The sequence below is a fragment of the Mustela lutreola genome, chromosome 12, assembly GCF_030435805.1.
Source record: "Mustela lutreola isolate mMusLut2 chromosome 12, mMusLut2.pri, whole genome shotgun sequence".
Lineage (NCBI taxonomy): Eukaryota > Metazoa > Chordata > Mammalia > Carnivora > Mustelidae > Mustela > Mustela lutreola.
In genome coordinates, this window is record NC_081301.1 from 33538723 (window position 1) to 33552095 (window position 13373).

Below are 13373 nucleotides of genomic sequence, written 5' to 3' on the forward strand. Positions count from 1 at the left end.
CAACTTACAGAGGATCAATCAATCCCACTTAGCTGCTTCTTCAACTTGGCTGATTGTTACCATATTGGGGCCCTTTCTCCAACTGCGCTGTGTTGGGGGTAGGGATAGCGCAGCCACCTGGCCTGTGTTACTTCAGGACCCATGGTCCCCATGGCTGTCTACAAACCCAGGCTTGTGACCACCTTTCCTACTATTAGCTCTGGCTGGCAGAGGAGAACCACCACCCTACTTATCAGCATAAACTTAATGGTTTGGTAAATGTCAAGTCCTTGGGTATCCCATGGAACGTAATGCTCTGGTGGGTCTTCTGGACTCACATGAGATATCCATTCCAGCATGCCCACTTCCCTGAGTCCTCTTATTCCTTCTCTACCACCTCCCAGTGTTGGGTTGGTCTGGGAATGCAGGAGGAACAATAGAAATGACTCCCTGGGCCACCATCTTCCAACCTCCCCCCACCCTTTTCCTTAACCCTTGACTCTCCCGCCAAAAGGATGTGTGCCCAGGTCACATCTCCATAGGTAACCCGATACCTATGCAGGAAACAGAAGTATCAGGAACCCCCACCCCATACCCTCTGATCACCAAATACCCTACCATATATGGATGTGAGCTCATGCCCTGCCCTGGCCCAATAAAAGAACCCCCGCCGATTCCCTACCAGTGCAACTTCCCTTGCTTTCCAGAGTCGTGGAACCTCGCCTGAGGGTGCCCACCTCCTCCCAGCATGACTTTCCTGGCTCCCCTTCTCCTGAGCCCTGAAACTTCACTGGAGATTGCCTTTAATAAATCTTGCCTTGTGCCCACCTTGCCTGGTGTTGTGTTTGCCTCGCCTGGGAAACTTTACACTCAGGACAGCTCGGGCATTTCCACCTTGGTCAGGTGGCCACCACTATTGCCAGGCATTTTGCTTAATAAAGATTTTGTTTGAGAGAGAGGGAAAGAGTGAGGGGGGAAGGACAGAGGGAGATGGAGACAGAGTCTTAAGCTGACTTTACGCTGAGTGCAGAGCCTGAGGTGGGGCTCCATCTCATGATCCCGAGATCCTGATCTTGAGATTACAACTTGAGCTAAAATCAAGAGTTGGACATTTAACTGACTATGCCACCCAGTTGCCCCTATTGCCAAGCTTTTAAGAGCTGTCCCAGCAGTGGGTTTGCTTCAAACCCTAGAGTCTGAAATCTTAGTATCCTGAAAAAGTGCCCCCAAGTCAATAAATTTGCTCTTATTCAGTCCCATGTTCCAGTCTCCTTGTCAAGCATCCTCAAAATCCAATCCCAGGCTATTCCCGTGGCTCCCCCTGGAATGTGCTAGCTAATTTTTCTAGTTCCTGCAACTCATCATATCCCAGAACAAATTGTTCTGGGATTTAACCCTAGTTATCAACATGGCAGCCAACTGACAAAGTGTAGGTAGCTCCTGAGGATGGGGGCTCTGGTTTCTTCCAGGTCAGGGGTAGAGAGTAAAAGATTACCTGAAAGGAAGAAGTGCTAGCTCTTACTACTGAGTAGTTGGCCATTTCTGTAAGCTCTGGCAGTTCAGGTATGTCAACAGTCAAAACTCTTGGGGATATCACCCAGAAGTCTCCACCCATGTTTCAAAGTCTGAGGTTTTCCTAGCTAGGACTTTTAGCACAACAGACCGAACTTGGCTGAGTGGTATGAGGAAGCTGAGAGGCAAAGTGGAGGGTTTGGGGGGTAGGGAAGGGAAAAATGAAGCAAGATGGGAGACAAACCATAAAAGACTCTTAATTTCACAAAACAAATGGAGGGTTGCTAGGGGGAGGTGGGGGAGGGAGAGGGTGGTTGGATTATGGACATTGGGGAAGGTATGTGCTATGGTGAGTGCTGTAAAGCGTGTAAACCTGGCAATTCGCAGACCTGTACCCCTGGAGCTAATAATACATTATATGTTAATTAAAAAACAAAAAATGAAAAAAACCTCTATCACCCTCCACAACTCTATCAAGTCCTGACTGCTTTCATTGCAAAGGTAAGAATTTCTTTGTAATTTACCAAGGAGAGCTCTGGCTCTCACACTTAACCTTTAACTGTTGTTAACAGCCTTCAGTTTCTTATTATCTCTGTGCAGGTCCCCAGGTCACTTCTTGTGGTTGGGTTACACCTTGGGCCAAGGACTATCAGAGCCCCAAATGTCACTTGGGATAGGTCCTTCCTGACACAGCCAGCCAGTAAGTGAGATTCCAAATCCCATCATCTTACTGCCTGTTTTCTCATATCCCACCTCTGTTAGCTCAAGTCTTCTAAGAAGTAGATACTAATAAAGGGTTTGATATGCAAGGGAATTATTAGAAGAAACACCCAAGAAGGGCAAAAGGGGATGGAGTAGAGAGTAGGCAGAGGATGCAAACTATGACACAGGTCTGCTGTCTATAAGGAGAGAGGGAAGGAGGATTGTCAGGAAGGAAGAGTGCCAAAGTCCAACGCAGGTCTGAGAAAGTCTTGGCCAGTACCATGGGAAGCTCACAAGCAGAGATGAGAGATATCCCATGAAAGGAAGAAAGGGACCAACACCAGTATCCCATATGGGTTCAATCACTGGCTAGAAAGAGCTCTGCGGAAGTGTGACCTCAGGATGATGCCATGATGGATTCAAAGGTGGGGCAATGGAGACTGTCAATCACCTGTGCACTCCCAAAAAAAAAAAGTTCTCTTAAATGAACCTCCATGGCTACCGCTACATTTCCATTGGCTTGTTCCACCTTCAACACAATGTCACAAATTTTTGTTTACTGACCATAGAGCCAGGTAAAGGCATAGGATCAGATAGAATCCAATTGAGCATTATTTTAAATTTTGTTACATGCTATCCCTGTCCGAAAGGAGAAGGGAAAAAATAGGGAATTCATTTAGGTATTGAATAAACTGATTCACTGGATGAAATTAGATGCAATATGGTTGGTGGAGGTAGGGTGTGTGTGTGTTACAGACTTAGATTAGATAAATAATTTAGGTAATGGTATAACTTGCACCTAAGGGACCTGGGTTATGAGTACAACTGCATTTGAACAGTATGGGCTTGGAATCCTCTGGTGTCACATTAAAAAGTACATAAGAGGTATCACCCAGGACGATTAGGTTTCTAAGTCTCCAGTGCCATCTATAACCTCTGGACAACAAGCAATGGCCTTCCTCCAAGGTGGTAACTAGAGCATGGCCATGAACGAGTGACCAGAAACCTCAGCTCGATTGAAATAAGTATTCTTGGAGTGGAGACCTCAATTCTCTTGGGATGAGAAAGCAGTTCCCTTTGTGAAAAGGAGTCTTTTTTTTTTTTTTTTGAAAGATTTTATTTATTTATTTGACAGACAGAGATCACAAGTAGCAGAGAGAGAGAGAGGAGGAAGCAGGCTCTTCGCCGAGCAGAGAGACCGACATAGTGCTTGATCCCAGGACCCTGAGATCATGACCCGAGCCAAAGGCAGAGGCCACTGAGCCACCCAGGCACCCCAAGGAGTCTTTTTAGCCTCTGGAAGGTATCAATTAAATACAGAAGTAATGAAGTCCATTAAACCCATAGTATTAGTACATTCGTATTTAAATTTAGGAATGATCGGTACCTATTTGGTATTTGCTGAGTTTGTGATTTGTTAAGAAAATTTGGCATATCTGAGATTACACTGTAAGTATGTAATTGAGTAATTGATTTTAGACTTGTGATTTTAAATTAAAAGTTGTAAGAAAATTTGATTAGTTTTGTAAACAGTATTGGAATGTTTATGAGAAGCTAAGATTCACCATATTTAGGATTTTGACTTATTAAATTCACAAGAGTAATTAAGGTGCTTTTCTTGTTAGATCAGGCACACGAAGTGCTCTGAGCGAGAAAAGGATGCATCAAATATATGAACACACTTCAAACAGCTTAATGGAACTGAATAAAATAAATTGTAAATGAGACCGTTTAAGGGAATTTGGACTTACAAGGAGGACAATAAAGCTTGAAATTAAACTTAAAGGCTTAGGTTTTAAAATTTGTCATTTTTCTACGTCAAAAAAATTATCCTGGTTATTAAGCACTCCTTCTGACACTATGTCTGAAAGGAATCCGTCACTGCTCCCCACCCCAAACATTGGTTCCTGAGTAGTGAACAGAACTACATGCACTCAGGTGCCCAGATGAGGGTCCTGGGAGCACCTCGTCCTTCCTTCCTGCCTCTGCACATCTAAATAGCTCCCTGTTATATATACCTCCTTCATGGCATGGGATCTACCCCCCTGTTTTCCCCTACCCCTCAGGCTTCACTCCCCCAGATTATTCATCTGCCTCAGGGGGCCTCCCTGCCTCTGGTCCCTTCTCCTCTTTCTTTTCTTTTGAGAACAGCAAAGACACTGTGAAGAGAAGTAGGGAGCCTGGCTCTCGCTGCCTTTACATCTGCTGCCCCCTTGGCCACCCAGAAGTCTATGGAGAGACATTCTCTGAGTGTCTTGCCCCTGGGTAGCAGATGGTCCTTCCAGATCTGAGTTACAGTTTCTTGTCTAAAATGGCAATATGTCTCCATGAGCCCAGTTATTGAAGACTACCGTTGATGGTCACTAGCTAGGATGTGTGTTAGGAGAGGCACAGACTCCTCTCTCCCCATCTGCTTCTGCTGCACCTCTGAGTTGGGGTAGAAGCCCTGGAGAGGCCGAGGGTGACAACAGCCACCTTCTCTGGACCTTCCCGCTGCTGATCACTTTCCTCTAAGGATCCTGTCATCTGACCTAACTCTGAACTCTTAGAAGGCAGAGCCTTATTCCTGCCTCCCTTAAGGCAGAGATGGGCATTGACTGGAGGCCAAAGAAGCAAAGATAGGACTCTACCTTTGTAGCAAGAGCGTGGGAGCGGAGCAGGAGCCCAAGTCCAGCTCCACCCTGGGCTTTCTTTGTGAGCCTGAATAAACCATCTCCCTCTCCGTACCTGGGTTCCCTGTCCCCCTATAAAGTGCTGGAGAGCCCTATGCCTAGCAAAGATACTTCTAGGTGTTTGTCTGAAGAATATACTCTCATTGATACACAAACAGACCCAAATAATGGCAACCTTGCTAGTAACAGTGAATAATGTCCATCCCAACGTCAATCAACAGAAGCATCCTTAAATAACTCACAGTACACATGGAGACTGTGTCTGTCAGGGTATAGTCAAAAAGTAGAATTTGCTCCTGTCATTTTCCTGCCACAACATTCTGTTACAAAAATTTTCAGATTTTTATGAAAATTGAAAAAGCTATAAAGGGAGAGGCACCTGAGTGGTTCGGTCAGTTCAGCATCCAACTCTTGATTTTGGCTCAGGTCATGATTTCAGGGTTGTGAGATGGAGCCCCTGAGTTGGGTTCTGTGCTTGGCAGGAGTCTGCTTGCAATTCTCTCCCTCTCCTGCTGCTGCTCCTCTACCCGACTCACATACATGCACTCTCTCTAAAATAAGTAAATCTTTAAAAAGATCTTTTTAAAATATTGTAAAGTAAATACCCATATACCCATGAAAATGAACATTTGGCCTTAGTTGCTTTATCATATATATCTATCTCTCTATCCATCTGTCTATCCATCTTATTTTTTGATGTATTTCAAAATAAGGTGCAAACAGCAATATGCTTTACCAAGAGACACTTCAACATGTATATCATTAACTAAAGTTCCATATTGGTTTACAGATTTTTTTAAGGTAAATTTTCATGTAATCAGATACACAAATCTTAAGTCTTCTATTCATCGGGTTTTGCCAAACTTTTCCACCTGTGTAATCCAAACTCTCATCAAGATATACAACATTAACATAACAGATACCTTAGTTCCAAAAACTTCCAGGCTCCCCGTGCTTACTGATAGGACTAAAATTACCCCCTCCCCCGCCCCAAGTCAGTCCCCACTGCATCCAGCTCCACCTGCAAACACTGTTCTGAATTTCTTCCAGTACAACTCAGTTTGTTCTAGAACATTCTATAAATTGAGTCCTGGTGGGCAAGGTCTCTTTTCAGCCTAATGTTTTCAAGACCCAACCCATGTTATACATGGTGGTCTTTTTCTTTCTTTTTTTTTTTTTTTTGTCGAGGAGGATTCTATTTATAATATGGATAATCCACTGTTTGCATGTCCACTATCCTGTGGATGAACATTTGGGATATTTCTAGTTTTTATTTATTTGTGAATAAAGCTACTAGGAATTTTTAAAAAATATTTATTTGTTTTATTTTAGAGAGAGAGAGAGAGGGAGAGCATGAGCAGGAGGGGCACAAGGAGAGGGAGAGAGAATCTCAAGCAGACTCCACACTGAGCACAGAGCCTGAAGTGGAGCTCGATCTCACAACCCTGAGGTCATGACCTGAACTGAAACCAAGAGTCAGATGCTCAACCAACTGCAGCACCCAGGTGTCCCTGCTACGATTTTTTTTTTTTTTTAAACAAGTCTTTTTGGAGTGCCTCGGTGGCTCAGTTGTTAAGCATCTGTCTTCGGCTCAAGTCATGATCTTAGGGTCCTGGGATTGAGCCATTGGGTTCCCTGCTCAGTGGGGAGCCTGCCTCTCCCACGCCCCCTGTTTATATTCCCTCTCTTGCTGTCTCTCTCTCTCTGTCAAATAAATAACAAAAAAAAATCTTTTAAAAAATAAAACAAGTCTTTTTGAGGTCATACATTTTCATTTGTCTTGGGCAAATACCTAAGATTGGACTTGCTAATTTATAGGGTAGGTTAATGTTCAGATGTATAAGACAGACCCAGGGAACTGCTTGCACCCAGACCCCACCATAATCAGGCCTGTGTCCCTTCCCATCCTTTGTCCCATTGCAGATGCCAGCCTGCTGATGCCATCACCCTCCCTTCATGGCAAATTTTCTCTTAGGGGACCTCCTCCCAATTCCTCCTTGTCACCTGGCCTTGGTCTGGACCTCTCCAAGTATGCTTCAGTGATTGGAACACTCCAGGGGAAGGGCTAGGTCTCTATCTGTTTTGTTCCAGGAGCCCCAGCTTCCTTATAGATGTCCCAATCTCTCTCCCAGGAACCTCTGGGCTCCCCATGCTAAATGATAGAATCCAAATCAGGCACCAACATTGGCCTTTAAGCTGACTCTAGGCCCCCAATGAACCCAAATGTTCTATCAGTAGGGCTAACGATCCATGACCACCAGACCGCAGTCTTCTCAGACCCGTTCAGAACCAACTCCCTGGCCCCATTTCCCTTCTATGACTGCAAGGGCTCACCAAGAGAGGGCTCTCCAGCTTGGCGAGGGTCGGCCTTCACCTGAGCATATTAGAGCACAGATGTCAAACACAGACACCCAGATTCCAGTCCTGACTCTGTACTCCTCCAAGGCATTTCTTATTGCATCTATAATTATTTTATTGTTGAGAAATTTCAAATACATTGCAAAACAGAGAGAGGAGATCTCTGAGCTGAGTTCCTTCTCTTCAAGACAACCTGAGTTTCAGGCTCTGGATGAGATACCCCGGTCCGAGCCTTAGTGTTCTCATCTGTAAAAAGCCATCAGTAAGCCACAGAGAGGTGGGGAAGCCCAGGGGAAAAGAAGCCCCTACCATCACGGAGGGACATCCGCTCACTCTTGAATTTGTGCCAGATTCACAGTTATCATCTATAATCCTCACTTGGGCTTTGAAAGGAAGGTGGTCACTCAGGAATTATGAACCTCCTTTACAGAGGAGCAAATTGAGGCTGGAAACATGGGATCCACCTGTCACATCCCCAGGCAGGAACTCTCTATGTGCCTGTCCAGGTGTTGAACACAGTAATTCATGGTGAACTCTTACCTGTGGAGGGGGGTGAGGCCTGATAGCTAAAAGCCTGGGTTTGGGGGGCACCTGGGTGGCTCAGTGGGTTAAAGACTTTGCCTTCGGCTTGTGTCATGATTCCAGGGTCCTCGGATTGAGCCCTGCATCAGGCTCTCTGCTCAGCAGGGAGTCTGCTTCCTCCTCTTTCTCTCTCTCTCTCTCTCTCTCTCTCTGCCTGCCTCTCTGCCTACTTGTGATCTCTATCTGTCAAATAAATCAATAAAATCTTTTAATAAATAAATAAATAAATAAAAGCCTGGATTTGGGAGCCAGACTGCCTGAGTTCCCATCCTGATTGTGTACTTAATGGTAGGCAAATTACCTAACCTCAGTGTGCTTCGATTTCTTCATCTGTAAATAAGTATTCTGAGAGGCCTTATACTGCTAATAATGAAGCATTATTATTATTATAAGGTGCTGTGATAATTAAAGGTACACAGGGAAAACAGTGGTAAACACAGGTAAAACAGAATACCTGATAAGAGTTGTTCCACTGACATTAGCTGTCATGAAATCTCCTCTTAGCCCAGGGGGCCGGGCCTGCGTCCCAACATCCAGTTCCTCTCTGTACCTCCCCCTTTCCCTCCTGCCCCTCATATACATCTGGTCCAAGGATGCAGAGTGCTCGGAGACTGCGTGCTGAATGAATGAACGCATGAATGCATTTAGGTCACTGGAAGCTTTGCTTTCTGTGGATGCAAGAGTTGAGAAGAGGCACGCCTGGCTGGCGTAGGTGGGGTCCACGGGAGCTACCGCGGCCTGCAGTCACTCGAACAAGCATTTCCCAAACCCCTTCATGGTTGCCCTGACTCTGGCAGGGTGAGCCGCAGGCCTCCGTAGAGCCGTTTCTCCACAGTTCACGGTGCCGCTCTCCCTGCCAGCCCAGGAAATCCCTCTCTTCGTTAAGACTCGGTTTCCAAAGTCAGACCTCCTCGGCCAGGACACGCTTCAGTTAATGAAGCCCATGGAGACAGTGGAGGCTACACCGCACAGCCTCGCCCCAGGAGTCAGTCCAGGGAGAGCAGTTTGCCAGGGGCACTGCCCAGCAGCGTGGAGAAGGCTGGCAAACACATCCCAAGTCCTGAGTCAGGGCTGGAGGGGCCTTCACAGTCTCCCCATGGCTGCCTCCTTGTATGGAGAGAGGGGAGACTGGGCAAGAACCCCCTGTCCTGGGGAGTCAGGGCCTGGCCAGGCCCAGAATCTAGTGCTGTTAACATCCCTCTCTCCCCACACAACACAGTGGATCTCACACTTGAGTGGGCGTCACAGTCACCTGGAGGGCTTGTTTAATCCACAATTGACGGGCCCCATGCCCAAGTCTGGAGTAAGGCCTGAGCATTTGCATTTTAACAAGTTCCCAGATGATGCCAGTGCTGCTGGTTGGGGACCACACTTTGAAAATCATTGTTTTAGAAAACTGCCTTGTGCCTAGGAAGGAGGAATGGAGCCTAAGAACATGTGCAGAAGAGGCAGAGATAACTGCCTTCTGGTTCAAAATAGGACAGAATCGAAAAAACTCAAGGGTCCTATAGTGAGTGGGCCTCAGGGGAGAGCAGCATGGGGATGGGAAAGGTCAGGGTCCTGGGCAGGTTCAGACTGGAGCAAGACAAGGTGACTAGGGAGCAAAACTTCAGGAGACCCTCCCTCTCAGGTTTGTATGAGTATAGGATGGACAGCTTGAGAAGGACCATCTCTTTAAATGTGCCCTAGCACCTGGCTAGCTTCTCCCCTGTTGTCCAGATAATAGCCCAGCAGGAGTGCCACCTCTCTTTTCCAAGCAGGGCATTTAAAGGCCTAGGCCAAGAAGTGGTATGTGTGTGTGTCTAAGAGAGAGACATAAGACCAGGGAAGGTGGCAGAGAAAAGGCTCTTCAGGAGCACACAGCACTGCACAGGCTTCTTGTGAATTCAAGGGTGCCTCCTGGATGAACAACATTACTTGCTGGGCAGCTTTAAAAAATTCCAAAGCTCAGGCCACACTCCAGAAACCGCACTTTAACAAGATCCCCAATGACATAGCCTAGAAACACTGGGGCTCACCTGGGAGTTTTTTAAAAAATACTGATGGCTGGGTCCTGCTACCAGAGACAATGATATAAACCTCCTGGATTCTCCATGGGCATTGAGGTTTTTTGGTTTTTGTTTTTCTTAGATTTTATGTATTTATTTGACAGAGAGAGAGATCACAAGTGGGCAGAGAGGCAGGCAAAAAGAGAGGGAGAAAGAGGCTCCCCACCGAGCAGAGAGCCTGATGTAGGGCTTGATCCCAGGATCCTGAGACCATGACCTGAGGAAAAGGCAGAGGCTTAACCCACTGAGCCACTCAGGTACCCTGGCAGTGAGGTTTTGAAACCTTCCAGGTTGTCTGAGGGGTACTGATGCAGACAGAGTCACAGGCCTTTAGAATTACTGCTGAAGGCAACATATAGTAGAACTCATAAGACATTTTAGTGTCTGGGGCATGAGTTCTAATCCTGATTCTGCCACAAACCAGCTATATGGCCTTGGTTGGGTCACTTTCTCTCTCAATTCCTTCAAAGTAAATGGGAGTATTAACAACCTCTCTGGACCAAAACATTTGTGAATATTAGAGTTCAAAGTATCTTGGTTAACATATAGGTCACATAACCTCAAATTTTCCATTAAGAAAGCTGATGACCCCTCTGGGCCTCAGTTTCTCCACTTACTAAATTGGACATTGGCCACTAAGGACCCTTCTCCAAAACATGTGCATGTTTCTGCCTTTGCACAATAGTTCCTTCTGGCAGCAAAACCTACTCTTTCTTCCTCCGTTCAGCATTCTCCCTCCTCCTCCAGGTATGGCTCAGGGTGGTCTCTCCCCCGCACCCTCCACCCTCACCTACTCAAACTTTAGGCTTCAGCTCAGAATTTACTTCTTACAGGGAGCCTTCCCTGATTATCCCTTCCCAAGTGCAGGTTAGGGGTCCTACGGTACCTGAACTTCCCCCCACTTCCTACCCTTTATCACATGAGATATATATATATATATATTTTTTTTTTTTTTTAAGTAGGCTCTGCACCCAATGTGGAGCCCAGTGCAGGGCTTGAACTCATGACCATGAGATTAAGAGCTGAGCCAAGATCAAGAGTTAGACACTCAATCGACTGAGCCACCCAGGTGCCCCGTCACAGGATATTCCAGTTGTCTAAATAGTTGTTTGATTCCCCACTGGACTGTGATAGCCCTGCGGACATCCTTTGTATCCACCTCGTACCCCCAGTAGGTATTCACCAAATACGTGCAAAACATTGAATGAATGACAGCACAAGGTTGTGATCAACAGACCTACAGCTAATTCTTACTCCAAACTTGAGGCCTTTACCAATTTAATTCAACTCAAAGTTTAGAAGGGAACTGAAGCGTGAGGAAGACCTCATTAATTTAGGTCTCTTCCCTCCTGATATTATCCTCAATTATCTAACTGCTGGAGGAACATGGTTTTCTGGATGGCTAGAGATCAATCGAGTTAGAGACCCAGGCAGAACTCGATCAAAGCATCTCCCAGATGCACCACACTTTACAGAGCTTTCCCATATGCTGTCTCCTCATTGGGAGGATGATGGTGCAGGAATTATGTCCATCACACTTGAACCTAAACTGATGACGGGTAGGCATCCCATCTATTTCATTCACTGAGGTTTCCTCCGCACAGTGTTGTTGCTCGAACAGTATTTGTTCTGTGAAGGAATCTCTTGTCTCACAGATAAAGGAAAGGGAGGCTCAGGAAGGCCAGGTAGTTTCTCCTATGTTTACAAAGCTGGAGATTCAGAACTGAGGGATCCTCTGGGCATGCAATAGCGAACATAGCTCATGACGATCAGGAGGGAAGAGACCTAAATTAATGAGGTCTTCCTCTTGCTTCAGTTCCCTTCTAAACTTTAAGTTGAATTAAATTGGTAAAGGCCTCAAGTTCAGAGTAAGAATTAGCTGTAGGTCTGTTGATCACAACCTTGTGCTGTCATTCATTCAATGTTCTGCACGTATTTGGTGAATACCTACTGGGGGTACGAGGTGGATACAAAGGGTGTCCGCAGGGCTATCACAGTCCAGTGGGGAATCAGACAACTATTTAGACAACTGGAATATCCTGTGACAGGGGCATCTGGGTGGCTCAGTCGATTAAGTGTCTAACTCTTGATGCTCCAAAATATGCCAACTTTTTATGCCTCTCTGCTTACTTACCATATCTTGTCAAGGGATGGGGTGATGGTGTCTAATATCCAAGCCTGGCGCAAGTCCTGGGGTTGTATTTCCCACAGCCCAGTATTTTCTGTCTTTGGCCTCTGTGGGTTTGCCAATGTGCAAGCCTGATGGAGTGTGCCCAGTGCCAGTTCACTCTCCTCTACCTCTGAGCAGAATCGTCATTTCTAATCCCACTGTAGTCCCTACCCCATCCCACTCCAGCCCACAGCTCAGTACCTGACAGGGTTACCTAGGACTCAAGGAAAAGAGCAAAAGGAGGCTAAAACAGGCATTTCATGCCTGCTTCTAAGTTGGGCGGGTAAGATGGTGGCTGAAACATGGTAATGGCTGGGGGCAGTTCAGTCAGAGTGAGAACCAAGACTCTCTTATTCCCCAGCAGCAAAGAAACCATAATATCTGCACAGAGAAGTCAAAGAAGAGTTCCTGACTACATTTTCTAGCTTCTTTCAACACACTATAACAGGGTAGCTAATGGTCTATAAATACAGAAGGGGAGGATTGCAGTCTTAGCTCCACCACTGACTTAGTATGTGACGTTGACTAAGTTAGTCCACACCTCCCAGAACATTCTGGAAGAGCTGCCTTAAAGCAATGGACACCAGTGACTGCAGAATTATTACTCATTTAACACTTCACAGTTTCCAAAGAACTTTCACATACATCATTTTCTTTAGCCTTCAGAGCAGGTCGATGTGCCCATTTTACAGATGGATAAGTAGACAAATAGGTTAAGACTTGCCCATGGTTGGTCACACTGGCATTATGAGGCAGGGCAGGGGGTTGGATCCATAATTTCTAACTAAAACCCTCATGTTTTTTTCCTCTTTATTTCCAGTTTGTTGACTTCAACAAGCATTTTTCTGATCACATACTACACACAGGGCCCAGTGGACAAGCCAACAAATGAAGGGGCCATTCTACCTGCCCTCTAGAAGCCCAGAGTCCAGTGGCAGAGTCAGACACATACTTTACGAACAGCACTATGGAAGAAGAAGTCCCTGTCAGGATAGGATGGGTAGGGCTTTGTGAAGGAGTTGGCAATGTCTCACCCTAGAAGGATGAGTAGGAGTTTCATAAGAAAGAGAAATGGGAGAAGAGACAGAGATATGTTACCATCAAACGCCTAGAGAGTGCAGAGAGGACAGAAGTTCCCAGGTGCCCTGACAGAGATGAAGAGAAGACAAGGCTGGAGAGTGTTGGTCAGACGAGGAAGGGCCAGGCCAGCAGAGTAAGAACTATTAAAGTCTCATCCTATATGTGGCTGGGAAACTTTGAGTCTTTAAATAACATCAACTAGCTCAGATCTGTCTTCAAAACAAATTCAAAAACTAATTTTCTTGCTATAAGTACTCTTTGTAAAAAATG